Genomic DNA, 12,889 nt, shown 5'->3' on the forward strand with positions numbered 1-12,889 from the left:
ATGCTGACAAATGGCAACAAGAGTCTCTATTTCTTATTTCAGTTTCTCCCTTATGACCTGGTCCAGACCACAGGAATCCATGTACTCTCCCCAGCATTTTGATTTCTAGAACTCCTGGACAATGTTGGGGGTTCAGGCAGGGGGAGGAGTGTCAAATGGTTTATCCAACATATAAAGAGGCTTTTCTGTAAAACCATAGAATAAGCCATCACTCAAGACTTCATTGACAATTTTCAGATACTATGAAATAATCTAACATTCATATAGTTCTGCTCTTATTCTTAAGTCCTTCTACTCCACAGTCTCAAATATATCCAAGTATAAAGACTTTTATCTACCATACATTTGAGTAATAAAGGGATTCTGAGAAGATTTCTCTTGCTGTGTTGCTAGGACCTTTGATAGTTGTAGACTGTCTTCCTTCCAGGGATGCACTGATTTTAGACAAGGTGGATAAAAATCACTCCCTGTGGAACTATTTTAATGCTTACTGTCCAATTCCTAAATCCTGCACCAGAGCTGAGTACACCACGGCTAAGCATGAGGCCAACCTACAGAGATTAAAAAACAGCACCCCAAAGTAATACTCTGCAGCTGCTGTTTCAACATTAGAATTACAGCAGCTGCCACAGCCAAAGCAACACTGCTTGGAATGGGCAAAATGAAGATCTTCATCTACTCCTTCCCATCTTGTGGCTTGCCTGCATTTTTTTTAACCCTTCCCTTATGCAGTGCAAATAATTCTACCAGAATCTTGTGGATCCAGGAGAGGGGAAAAAGTAAATCTATTTTAATCTATATTACACAATACAACCACAGCAAACCTCTCCCACTCTCGTCCACCTTCATACAAAATTCTTGTTAAGTTAAAAATAAGCTATTTTTTGGATATATGCTCAGAGATCCTAGCACAGGTGGACAGTACAGAAAGATTATTTCATCAAGTATTACAAGCAAAGAAACTGTGCAAGCAATAAGCTATGCACTTCCGAGAAGATGAGAAAAAGCTTGAGTTTATGGTCTAGAACCAGCACAGCAGCATTAAAGTAAATTAATATATTTAAATGAATCTATTTTCATATTTTTTCTCAAGTCTTTTGTAAAAAGGGTTTAACTCTCCAGAGTGCCATTTCTGAGATGTGTTCCCATAATGCAAAAGGGAAAAAGGCTATGTGCTTTCCAATCCTAGCAAGCAGCAGACATGCATCAGCAACGAGCTGAATAAGGAAGTATTTCCAGAGAGCTTAGATGAAGTCCTTAGTACAATGCCCAAATACCACAAGTCCCAATGGGATCTGGAAGCCATCTACCAACAGAGCTCATAGATGAATGTCAGAGACAGTGTAGGAATGTGAAGTTTCCCTGCTGAAACATTCTGGGGTCAGTGCCTGAAGGGAGACAATCTTTGTGTGAACTCATCAGTCTGATGAGGTCAATGGGAAGATGCAGTGTTGTGGCAGCAGGCACAAAAGGTGTATTACCTTCTTGGGGTCATAAGCACAGTATCATTGTTTTCAAATGTGTTTTAAAAATTGCACCTTTGCATCTAAACGATGTCTTGCTTTTTATTTGATTTTCTGAATATACATAACATCTGAGTGTTACTAAATACCAGGAATACTAGCATTTAGGTTAGTGAAAATTTTGGACAATTTTTTTTTTTTTTTTTTTAGCTGAGGTTCTCAAAGCTCTTGCCAACACAACTGTCTCAGTCCCAGCCTCCAGTGACAGAATTTACACTGAGGCTGGTAGATGCCACTCTGAATACTAACCAAACAGGACCCTGTAATACAAGTAAAGTTAACCCTGTCTTTATGCGAAGCAAACTGAGGTCTTGCCCAAGGCTACAAAGCAAGTCAGTGACAAAATTCCAAAGAAAATCCAAGGTCTTACTTCCTACTCCTATGCTTCATTATTAATACGCAATTACATGCTTCTTACTTTTCACTACAGCGTATCACTGTTCAGCAGTTTTAATAGTAAAATTTGCTTTACTATTTGAAATAACCTTCTTTGCATAAAGAAAATGCTCAGAGAAGTGACTTCTTCAAAGATACACTCACACCTTGCAAGATGTTAAATCTCTATCTGAAAAACTATGCTCCGCAGTTATTCTTTCAATACATAACATAGTCCTTATCACATGCCTAGTCCAGAACACAGTAAATTATTCTCTCAGAAAATTGCTTTCATTACTCACAGATTGTTAAACATCACCTAATGGCAAATTGTTAACTGATGGCTGTTGTCAGAAATTGATTTGCATGCTCATTTCTTTTGTTACACACTGAGTTCTCTTACCTTTTATGTCTACAATAGAACTAAAGATGTAAATATTTTAGGAGGCACTGAATAAATACACATTATTCTAGCCTATTTGCTCTTTTCTGAATCTGTATTTATTTACTTTTTAAAAATTGCTTCTTTTATATTGTAAATAATATTCATTGGCACACCATTACACATCCTCCAGTATTACCTCAGTTGCAAAATACAATTTGATTTCTACCCAGACTTTAGTGCAACCACCTTCTGCCAATAGCCACAACACACTGTCTTCTTGTAAAGGAGTGAGCTTTTAAAGTCATACTGCTTATTCATTCAGCATTGCTACTCCAAATAGTAGGACTGTATCAGTAAGATCTGAGGTCTCTGAAAGAAAAGAGTTACATTCAAACCCCTCATTCAGACTTGGGAAATATTTTTCATAAAGACAACACAGGTTTAAAACCAATTTCTTGTAGGACCTCTGAGTGGCTGCTGTAAAGTGTAAGGATACTGAAATGATGTGCAACCCATGAAGAGAATGACTTTAACCTGAAGAATGCTAGAATTCCCAGAAGCTCAGTGGCAATGAAAGCAATTACCCCAAAACATAAGCAATGTTTTGGTGGTTTTGCTCTTGTTGTTTCCTCCACTCCCACAGCTTTTGGAGTTGTTTTTCCTCTTAGTTCCAAGAAGAAAGCCACATCTGTAGTTTGCTGGTGTCTGCGCAATATATTCTTTTATTATGGCAGATCAGCTCCTTGATCTGAATAGTACTGTAGTGAATTAAAAAAGCTCCAAATCACTTCTCTTCTATATGGCTCAGTTATAGCCTTCCATGTAAATCATACTTTTAGGCATGAAGTAGCACACTTGTGTGCCCAGTGATGAAATGCTGTTCACATATTCAAAAAGAGGAGGAAATGCCTCCCTATTATTTCTTCCAATTACATTCTCAATCAACTACAGTTTGCATTTCTATTTAATAGGCAGATTTTTTTTCCCTAGCACATCCAAAATATTATTTGTTGGCGCTCTCATTTCTCACAGTTGATCACCTTGCTACATGCCAAACAAAAATACTGATGTTCTGAATGGCACCTGTATTAGAACTGTTGCTCCTGAAGCACTTCCCTGAAAATTTCTTTGTATTTTTTAGATGAACACAGATACAGAGGTAAAAATGGAAACGTACAAAACTGATTTTTTTTTTTTGTTTGAAAACTAGTTTCCCTGCTTCTCTAGCCAGATGGAGAACAACTTAGTAAGATGGGATTGTACTTCTTGACAGCACTGCTGAGCCAGAGTACCATTTTTTTTTAAACTTGAAAACCAGTGCAGTAGATAACGTGCTTTCTAAACAGTTTCAAAGTGAAAACCAATAGGCAAATCATCTAATCTCCCATAATTTTCTGACGCTCGACTAGTTCATTTTTATTGCCTACATTTCTATTTATTTCTGCTGTTTCTTCCTCCTATTTTTTTTACTTTCCCCCCCCAAAAAAAAACCTACCTAAAACATGCACAACTTCCCATGAATTCTTTCAAAGCATGCTGCTGAAGGAACATAATCAAGCACTGCAGGCCTCACACTAAGCTCTAGTCAGTGTGGGACATGGCTTTACAAAGAAGAAATGCTGTTCTAACTAAATCAATTAGTATTTAGAAAGCTTATAAACTCTTCTGGCAAGGCTGAATTTTTCCTCTGCCCTAAACCTAAATCGTTTGGGAAGAAAAACTGATGTCTCAGTTAATCTAAAATGAGATTGCTCTTTAAATATAGCTTATTAATAAATACCTAATTAAACCATATTAAATCTACAGATCAAATCCAGCCTACAGCAGGCTTATGTTAGGGATATGATTTTTGGAAACATGCAGAAATGGTCAGCTATGGAAGAAAGACTCACATGAAGTTGATGAAGTCAATCAGAAGCATGCTATTGACTTGAATACACATCAGAGCACCTCAATGGTAACACTGCCAGATATCTTTGGCTGCAGTATTGGAGCTAACCTGTATTTCTGTATTTATTCCCAGCAATGTAGAAGCCAGAGTTACTTTGACTATCAGTGTTTATCAGCAGATTGGAGTGTTTTCCATTCAGGGTCTACAAGCCTTCCTCTCTCAAAAATCCTAGTAGCTGTAAGAGTCTTTCCAATTAAAACTCAATCTTACAGTCCCTGAAGCAGCATTCAAAAAGGTAATATTAAAAATTTCAGTCAACTCAGATTCTTCAAATATTTTAATTCTGGAATAATTCTATTTCAATTGTTGTCCTTTGCCACATACTTCTTATGCTTTTGTGTTTGAAATATCACAAAAGCCAAAACCTAAATGGATTCTTCCATACAGGTTGAAACTTCACTAATGCAAGAAGTTAGAGGTCCCAATTCCAGCTTCACAGTTGCATAACTCTCTTTGCGTAACTTAAAGTTACTTGTGTTTCCGGAGAAGTTCTGGCTTGCACTACGGTCAATGAGTTTTTCTCTGCTTCCAAGAGGAATTAGACCAAGTCTTGCTCCATCACGAGAGATCATTCAGACAAGCATACTGTGAATCGACTGATGTTGGAGTCAGTCTTGCAGTTGCGCATTTTATACAACTGGATAGTCCTATAATCACCAATTTGGGGAGGGGGATGAGGGGGCTGAGAAAGAAAGCAACCAAACCTGTTTACATAGATTTTTCCAGATGCAGCAAAATTCTTTCCAACCAGTAGTACAGTGTTAAATAACCCATTATTGCTTTATGGAAACTTCATATTGACCACTGCTTCTGCATTTGGTGGATTAACAGCCTGACAAAATATAAGGAATTAAACCTAAAAATTACTATGTATGGTGAGCTGCACAACAACTCCTACATATCACTGTGCTGTTCAATCTAGTTTCTACTATTAATACTAAGCTTCCACCAAGGGTGGCATTTTGTTTTAATCCTGCATTGGGATTTATGGAAACATTCCTTAATTAGGATGAGCCTATTCCATCTTTTTTAAAAGAGGAAACTGAAAACTGGCTACACATCCACAAAATTATTATTACTTCATCAGCTAAAGCTATATCCTATACTGCTCTGATTTAAAAGGCAAACTTATTAAATTATTAAAAAGGACTAACTTCTAACTTCTTTACATTAACTAATGCCAATATTAAACAAAGATAAATAGCTCAAGAAAAAAGTTTTTTTTTTCCCTTTTGTAATAGAAGTAGACTATCTATCTAAGAAATAAAAAGAAACTGGCAAATTTCAAAGAGCATTGGCAGAGTGCACACTAAGAAAATCACTTAAGATTTCATCATGGTAAAATAAGATAGCATCAATATTTTAGAATTTGTAACATCTGTTTACAGTCAAGATGATTTTATTTGAAGTACTATAAATTGGCAATTGTTTATCTACAGTAATGGACTCAATTACTGCTTCCCCAGATTATGCAATGAGCATATTCAGTAACTGAGATAATTAAGGAATAAGCATATACTTTGAGCTACAGCAAAGCACTGCCAGCATTAATTCTGCCAAATCAGAAGACATACATACTCAGAGATAAGTCATTTTGCACTTCATTTTTCTATACTTGTCTTTGACTATTCATTTCCAGTAGTGATAATGTATTATTCCTGATAATAATTATGGTCTGACCACATGCAGTTTGAAGAAATTAGTGCATGACCTTGCAACACTATACAGAATCACAAACATGTCAATAGCAAGGTTATATAGCACTAGAAAAAACACTACATATAAATTTGTATGTTAAATGTGAATAGGCTAATCAAAATTTTAACAGACATTTTGATTACACAAAGATGTAGTACTTTACAAGACACATTACAGTAATTTAATAAAAGTCTCCCTCAAAATGTCAGTTTACAAACCATAATTTGTCCTCCAGCCTTTAAATTTGTCCAGAGTATTATTTCCAGTAACTTCTCATGCTCTTTTGCAGGTCCGATGCTTAAGTTGCTGACGGATGCCTTTGAAGGGCTGATCATCCTTAACTTAAGACCAAATGAGAACAAGAATACCTCACACAGTCAAACTTCCATTATCTAACATTTCTTAGAATTCACTAATTGAGAAAGACAGAATGTCACTGCAGATTAATGCACCTTCTTTCACTTTGAGCACCTGACTTGAATCTAATCTACACAAAAGTGACTAAAAATCAATCTAATCTGACAGTGGTGAAATTATTAGGTATAATTACATGCATTCTCAGATCCTTAGATGGGGAAGGCACTTCTCAGAACCTTTCAGAAGAGGAATTTACATGACTTTTTTTAAATCAAAATAATACAGAAAACATTTCTTTCAATCATGAAAGATGAAAGGTGGTAAAGACAGTTATATCTTCTGTTCATATTATTATTTAATGTTTGCTACAGGAAACAACATCCCCCATGCTAGTAGTGTATGGGAGGAAGGAAGGAATCTGGGGTGGGGAAAAAAAATCTTGAGAAGTAGTCAGGCACAACATTTTATTAAAACAAAAAAATGCATTACCTTTTTAATGACTGACTCCATTAACAAAGCAGAGATCTTCATTGCTCATCCAATTAGATCATTTGGAAAATTCTTTAACAAAGGACTGCATATATCCACCTAATGCAAGCAAGTAAATTCAGGCCTTTGGCCAAGTCAGAGCAATTGCTATGACTAGGAGAGCATAACTCTAACTTGAAGTTAATTTTTCTCTTCCCTATTATTCAACTTTGCTGAGCCATCTTCAAATGCAACTTAAGAAATAAAAGTGACACCACAACAGGCTGACGTATTTATAGTTTGTCAAGAATCTCAGCAGTAATATAACACTAAATGATACTGAAAAAAGAATCCAGTTTTAATATTAATCATGCATATTGAAAAGCTTCAAATGCATTTGCAAATCTTTTTACTGCATAGCATGACATGTTCAACGACACATTGTTAACAATGCTCTTCATAAAAATCTTTCTTCAAGTGGTAAAATGTATTCACTTATAATTTCAGTATTCCAAAAAGTGAAGGCACTGATGATGAAATCATTGTATCACAAGCATGAAAAAGCACACCAAATCTATGGGTCAAAACAAGGACAGTAACACTGGGATGAAAGTAGCAAATCTGTATTCGCTGAGGAGAATGCAGTTTCTCATGTAAGAAAAAGATTGCATTGTTTACTAGTAATGTCATTTGTTTTTTAAAGATCTCCATAAGTGTATGGACAATGGAGATCCAGTTGATACAGCCTCTTTGGTTTTCCAAGAGCTTCAGAAAACTAAGCATCTTTCAAGAAACAATGAAGGAGAATATAATCTCCTAATAGCATTAGGAAAGTAAACAGTCCTCTCAAAGATCTGTACTGGGACTTGTGTTACTCATTGTATCTATAAACAAACTAGAAAAGGGGTAAGTAGGAAGGTTAAAAAAAGTTGCTGATGCTACTTCGCTATTTAGGTAGTGAAGATTAAGGCCCACAAGAAAAAACTACATTATGAGACTTAGCAAATAGGCAATAAACTGGCACAGGAAATTCAACATAGAAAAATGTAAGATGACACACAGGAAAATAAAACTACCATAATTTAACATATACAATGAACTGACCAGTATTACTTTGAGATTGCTATCTTGAAGTCATGACAGGCAGATTACAAGTTTAGTGCTTAACAGCAGTCCAAAAAGATAAGCAATTATTGGAAAAGGAATTGAGAATAAAACAGAGAACATTGTCTTGCCACTGTGTAGTGTTACGGAGTACCTACATCTTAAATACTGTGTGCCGTTTTTTCCCCTCCAGCTCAAAGCAGATACAGTGGAACTGAAAATGTTCCAAGAGAGGCAATGAGGAATATCCAAGGATGTTCTTCTAGATAACAAATAACTAAGCAAGCTACAATTCCTCTGTTTAGAAAAAAGACATTTAAGATTGGATATGGTAAAAATCAATAAAATCTTCAGCGGTAATGGAGCAGATGAGCTCAGACTAGTTCAAGGGGACACAGAACAGGAATCTACCAAGAGTTACTTGGTAGGTTACTTAATAAGCACACAGAAACCACGTATAGTTCAAGAAAGGCTTGAGCTACAGATGGATAAAGCCTGGGAAAACACTGAGGGCAAGTAACACATATGCCTGCCCTGTTCATATAGTCTTGCCTACACATCTTTTGGCCACCATTAAAATTGGAATTCTGGGTTAAGTAGGCTGACCCTGGAAGGCCAGTCTTACATTCTTGCTTTCTGTCAGACCATCTGCTTTTTAATATATATATATATAAAAGAAGAAGAAGGATCAAGTTGAGAGAATCACAGAAAACAACAGAACTGCTGGAAAAATTCTTGACAGGTCACGTAATTTACTCTCCTGTCTCTTGGAAGAATCAGTTGTACCTGATCTTTCATGGCAGATATCTATTTTTTAGAAAACCTTCAAAATCAAGCTATTTCAGTGCTAAGTTTGCCTTTTCTCAAGAAGAGCTTTTTGTAATATCTAACCTGAATCTTCCTTGCTGCAAGATCAAGCCCTTTATTTCATTATTACAGACATGGAGAAAGATGGTCCATTCCCCTTTGCAGTGGCCTTTCATATCCTTGGACTTACCTACCAAAAGCTGAAAAGAAAAAAACAAGTTCTCCCAAGTTGTAGTCAACCACTCACTGAGAGAAAACAAAACAGACAAACAAAAACCCCCCAAAAAACAAAACCAAAATTTCTCTACATATTACCCACCCTAGTGCATCACAGAAAATAAGAGGTTCCTCTAGTGAGGTTTACTAGTAAAAAGAATAACGTTACAGAATATGGACCACGTATAAAGAATGGCCTATGTTGCTTAATAAATTGAGTTACTCTACAATGGGCACAGAGAACAGTTTATCCCTTCCTTTGTTGCAGAAATCTTCTCCAGTCCCCTTCTCCTCCCTTATGCCACACATGCAACCTACATTTTTCAACCTCTCCTCACAGATCATGCTTCGTAGACCTCAGATCAATTCTCTTATTCTCTTCAAGAAAGATATGAAGCATTTGGATAGAGTCCAGGAGTGTAATGCCCAAAGCTAGACACTGCATTCAAATTGAGCCTAACCAAAGCTTTGACAAGCGAAAGGATTACTGCATGTGCCTTGCAGGCTTCCTGTTTGTGACATTTATGTTTCAGGGCATTGCAATATTGTTGATTCATATTCAGCTGGTAATTCACTCTGTCTGTAATGCTTTCTACTGCAACTGTTATCCACTCATTTTTATCCCGAGCTATGATTTATGTAGTTCCAATCATTTTTATTCTTTTCTGTATTGTAGAACACTTTTTTCCTCTAAAAATAAATGATCTTTTTAGGAATTTCACAAAAATTACCTTGATGCTAAGCAGTATCAATTTGCTTCTGTCTGTCAACTCACAGAAATCCTACAGATTTCCAAGAATCAATAGATCAGGCACTTAAAAATCACTGGCTGTAAAAATAAAGCATAGAACTTGTGCTCGTCTATACTCCTCCCACCCCAATCTTTTCTCTGAATTCTAATCCTATCCTCCAACTACTTGCTGTTATCCACAAATTTAAAAATTGTTGTCTACCCCATAATCTGGTTTGCACAGTAGCAATTGAGCAGACCTTCACTGAACAGCCATGGTCACAGTACTTGGTACAGTCTCACCAGTTCTGTGCCCACTATAGAGTAGCTGTATCTAGCCCTTTTGCATTCCTAGTTTGCATTTGGGGGCAGGGCAGGGAAAGAAGGAAACTGACAAGTAACTACCAAAATCAAGATGTTACCAAGCATGTGCCACATGTTTTCCCCTACTTTACATCTTCATCTTTTTTTGTTTGGGTTTTTTTTTTTTTTTTTTTTTGACATTGAGAAAAATAATACTAAGTGAATAAAGCAAACAACATACAAAATGCCACAGCCTTAATATACAAGCAATTGAAGTACTTTAACAATAGCAGACTTGCCCTAACAAGTAGAATGCATGAGCTAATCTCTGAGCAATTTATTCAATGACTTCAAGCCCTGTTTTATTAATAAACTCCAGGGGACACTTCTGTTCATGTGAATTATTCTTTATTTAGAATTATTAATAAATTGATTGGATGTATATGTTAAGCCTCTAGACTGTTTGCAAGCTATTCACCATCCTATCAGAATCTTAAATTCATAAACTGGATTACTTATTCAAATAATCCACATTTTCTCAGTTTACAAACCTACAGGGTTTTCAAGGTGGTTTCTGCATTAAAAATTAAGCAAATGACTATCAGGACATTTTTATTCTTCTCATCTGAGTATTTCAGAAACCAAGAGCTTGTTCACATGAATAACTTCAGAAATCAGAATCTGAATGCAAACTAAATAGGGAAATTCTTAACCAATTTTCACTTTGAGAAAGAGGAGATTAAATTTCATATAATAAGTAAACCCATAAATCATTTGAAACAGTGGGTATATATGTTAAATATTACACATCAAATAACTATCCAGGATATAAAGAATACGTTAACTAAATAATGGCAAGTTTCATTACTTCACAGCCTAAGCAAATAGAATACAGTTTAAAATCAAAATCAAATACTACATCAGCATTTTTTCCAACGTAGAGCCCCATCTTACTACATTAAAATCTGTATTTAACATAACCTTTTGTTTTAGATTTATCTTGTCTATACACTATCTTGGTTAAACTTGCTAGACAAAGTATGCACACAATTTTTGGTCACAAGTCCAACTTAAAAAAAATTCTGAATTTTCTCTTACTGCTTGTTTCTCAACTTCAAACTTTAAAATAAACTTGGAGAAGAACAGAGTACTAGGAAAACTGCACAAAAGACCTTTCTAAAGAACCCATTTCCCTTTTTTGTTACTAAGGACTTAAAAATGGTGTTTTCAAAACTTCTATCAGAAAGATTGCATTTAAAGTTAGATATTTGATGTATGCAGTAAAAAAGCCTTTAATGTTACAAAAGTAGTCTCCTTAATCCAAAGTTCAAATACCTATCTTAAAGGCATTCAGCATTATATTTAAACAAAGCTAGTGCAGTGCCTGCAGCTGCAAATTGCAGGGAACAAATGCAAATCACAAGAGTTCACACCGCAGGTTCTGAAAAGTCATCAAAGCCTCCAAGTACTTTTAAAGACTAATGTACAAAATGCCCTAAGACTTCACAAGCTACTCTGCAAAAATATCCCTGCTTTTTACCTGATAGAACGGTGAAGCTAAGAACTTCAATCTTTTCTTTTACAGAACCTCTATAGAGAGAACACTGAGTTAACCTGTACATAATAGTAAAATAGTATTTTTAAGTGCCTCTTTAAACAGTCAAAGCTTAGAAACTATGTACTTGCTACAGAGTGAAGCTGATACTAGGACTATGGCAAAAAGCAAACACCTTTGATGAAGCTTATTTCACAAGTGATATCTTCCTATGGACCTTGTCCGTCAGCTGTCTCTGCACCTCCAGATATACATCAATACTTATAATCATAGGTTATCCTCACCCAGTTAAGTCTGCCCTTGTTTTCCCTGCAGTCCGCATCGTATCTTGCAGGCCACACCACAGCCATCTGGTGTGCAGTAGCTGTGTGCAGCACAGCAGCCTGTGCTTCTGCAGTAGAAGGTAGAGCCCTCCCAGAATCCTATCACATCTCTCCTTGATTTGCTCTCCACTGATGATTATCTATTAAGTACAGAAATAGCCTGCATACAAGTCAGAAGGAAAGACTAGAGACTGACTTCAGTGGCCTTTCCAGACTCCAGCTCTGCTTGCCAAACACGGCAGGGAGGCAAAGGTTGACAGCATGTGCAGGTGCTCAGCAGCACTCCCAGTAGAGCAAGTAATGCTGCTGTAGGACCTTGGGGTGACTCTTCCAGTAATAAGACTGTACAGCTAAGGCTTCTGTATCTGCTTGCCCAGGCTGCTTGATCTCCTCTGTTCTTCACAGCTACTCCGAGCCTCAGTCCTGCCAGCCTCAAGTGAGCCCACTATTACTGACTCTTGGGTCTCTGTGGTGCTCACTTCTGTTTTTCTCTGTACTCCTGCTTTTTCTTGCCTCAGAAACACCTCTACTTCTGGGCTGCCTATTTCATCTCAAGACCCTTCTGCTAGGCTTCTAAATATTTTCTTCTTGCATTACTTTTTTTCCTCCTATTAAGGAAGAAAAAGAAATTAAATTATCCAATTGTGAGGCAGTATCATCCTTCAAAGGCCTCAGCAGCTCATACTGGAGGTATCCCCTCCGCACAATAAGAAAATTACCTTAGTATTCAATTTTTATCAAGTCAAAGGGAAAAAAAAAAGATAAAAATATGCTTCAAATTTGGGATACCAGCTTGAGGGCTTTTTCCCCAATTCAGGAGTCTCTGGGGTCCTTATGCATTTTTCTTCCCATACTATTGTGGAAAGTACAAGGAACCTTCCCAGTTCACTAGGGCTATTACTAATAGGTGGTTGGGTTACTGCTCATAGCAAGGAGCAGCAGAGTTATTGCAAAGCTGTATTTAGTTTTCTTCAAAAATAGATCTTGCAGTAGTAGCAAGGGGAAGTGTGTTCACCATGAGCCTAGTTAAAAAACGAACAGCAAGAAGAGCCAAATCGCACTGACACCAAACTAGCAATTTCAATTTGCACTTC

Source organism: Rhea pennata, chromosome 2, assembly GCF_028389875.1.
Source record: "Rhea pennata isolate bPtePen1 chromosome 2, bPtePen1.pri, whole genome shotgun sequence".
In the NCBI taxonomy this organism is placed as follows: Eukaryota; Metazoa; Chordata; class Aves; order Rheiformes; family Rheidae; genus Rhea; species Rhea pennata.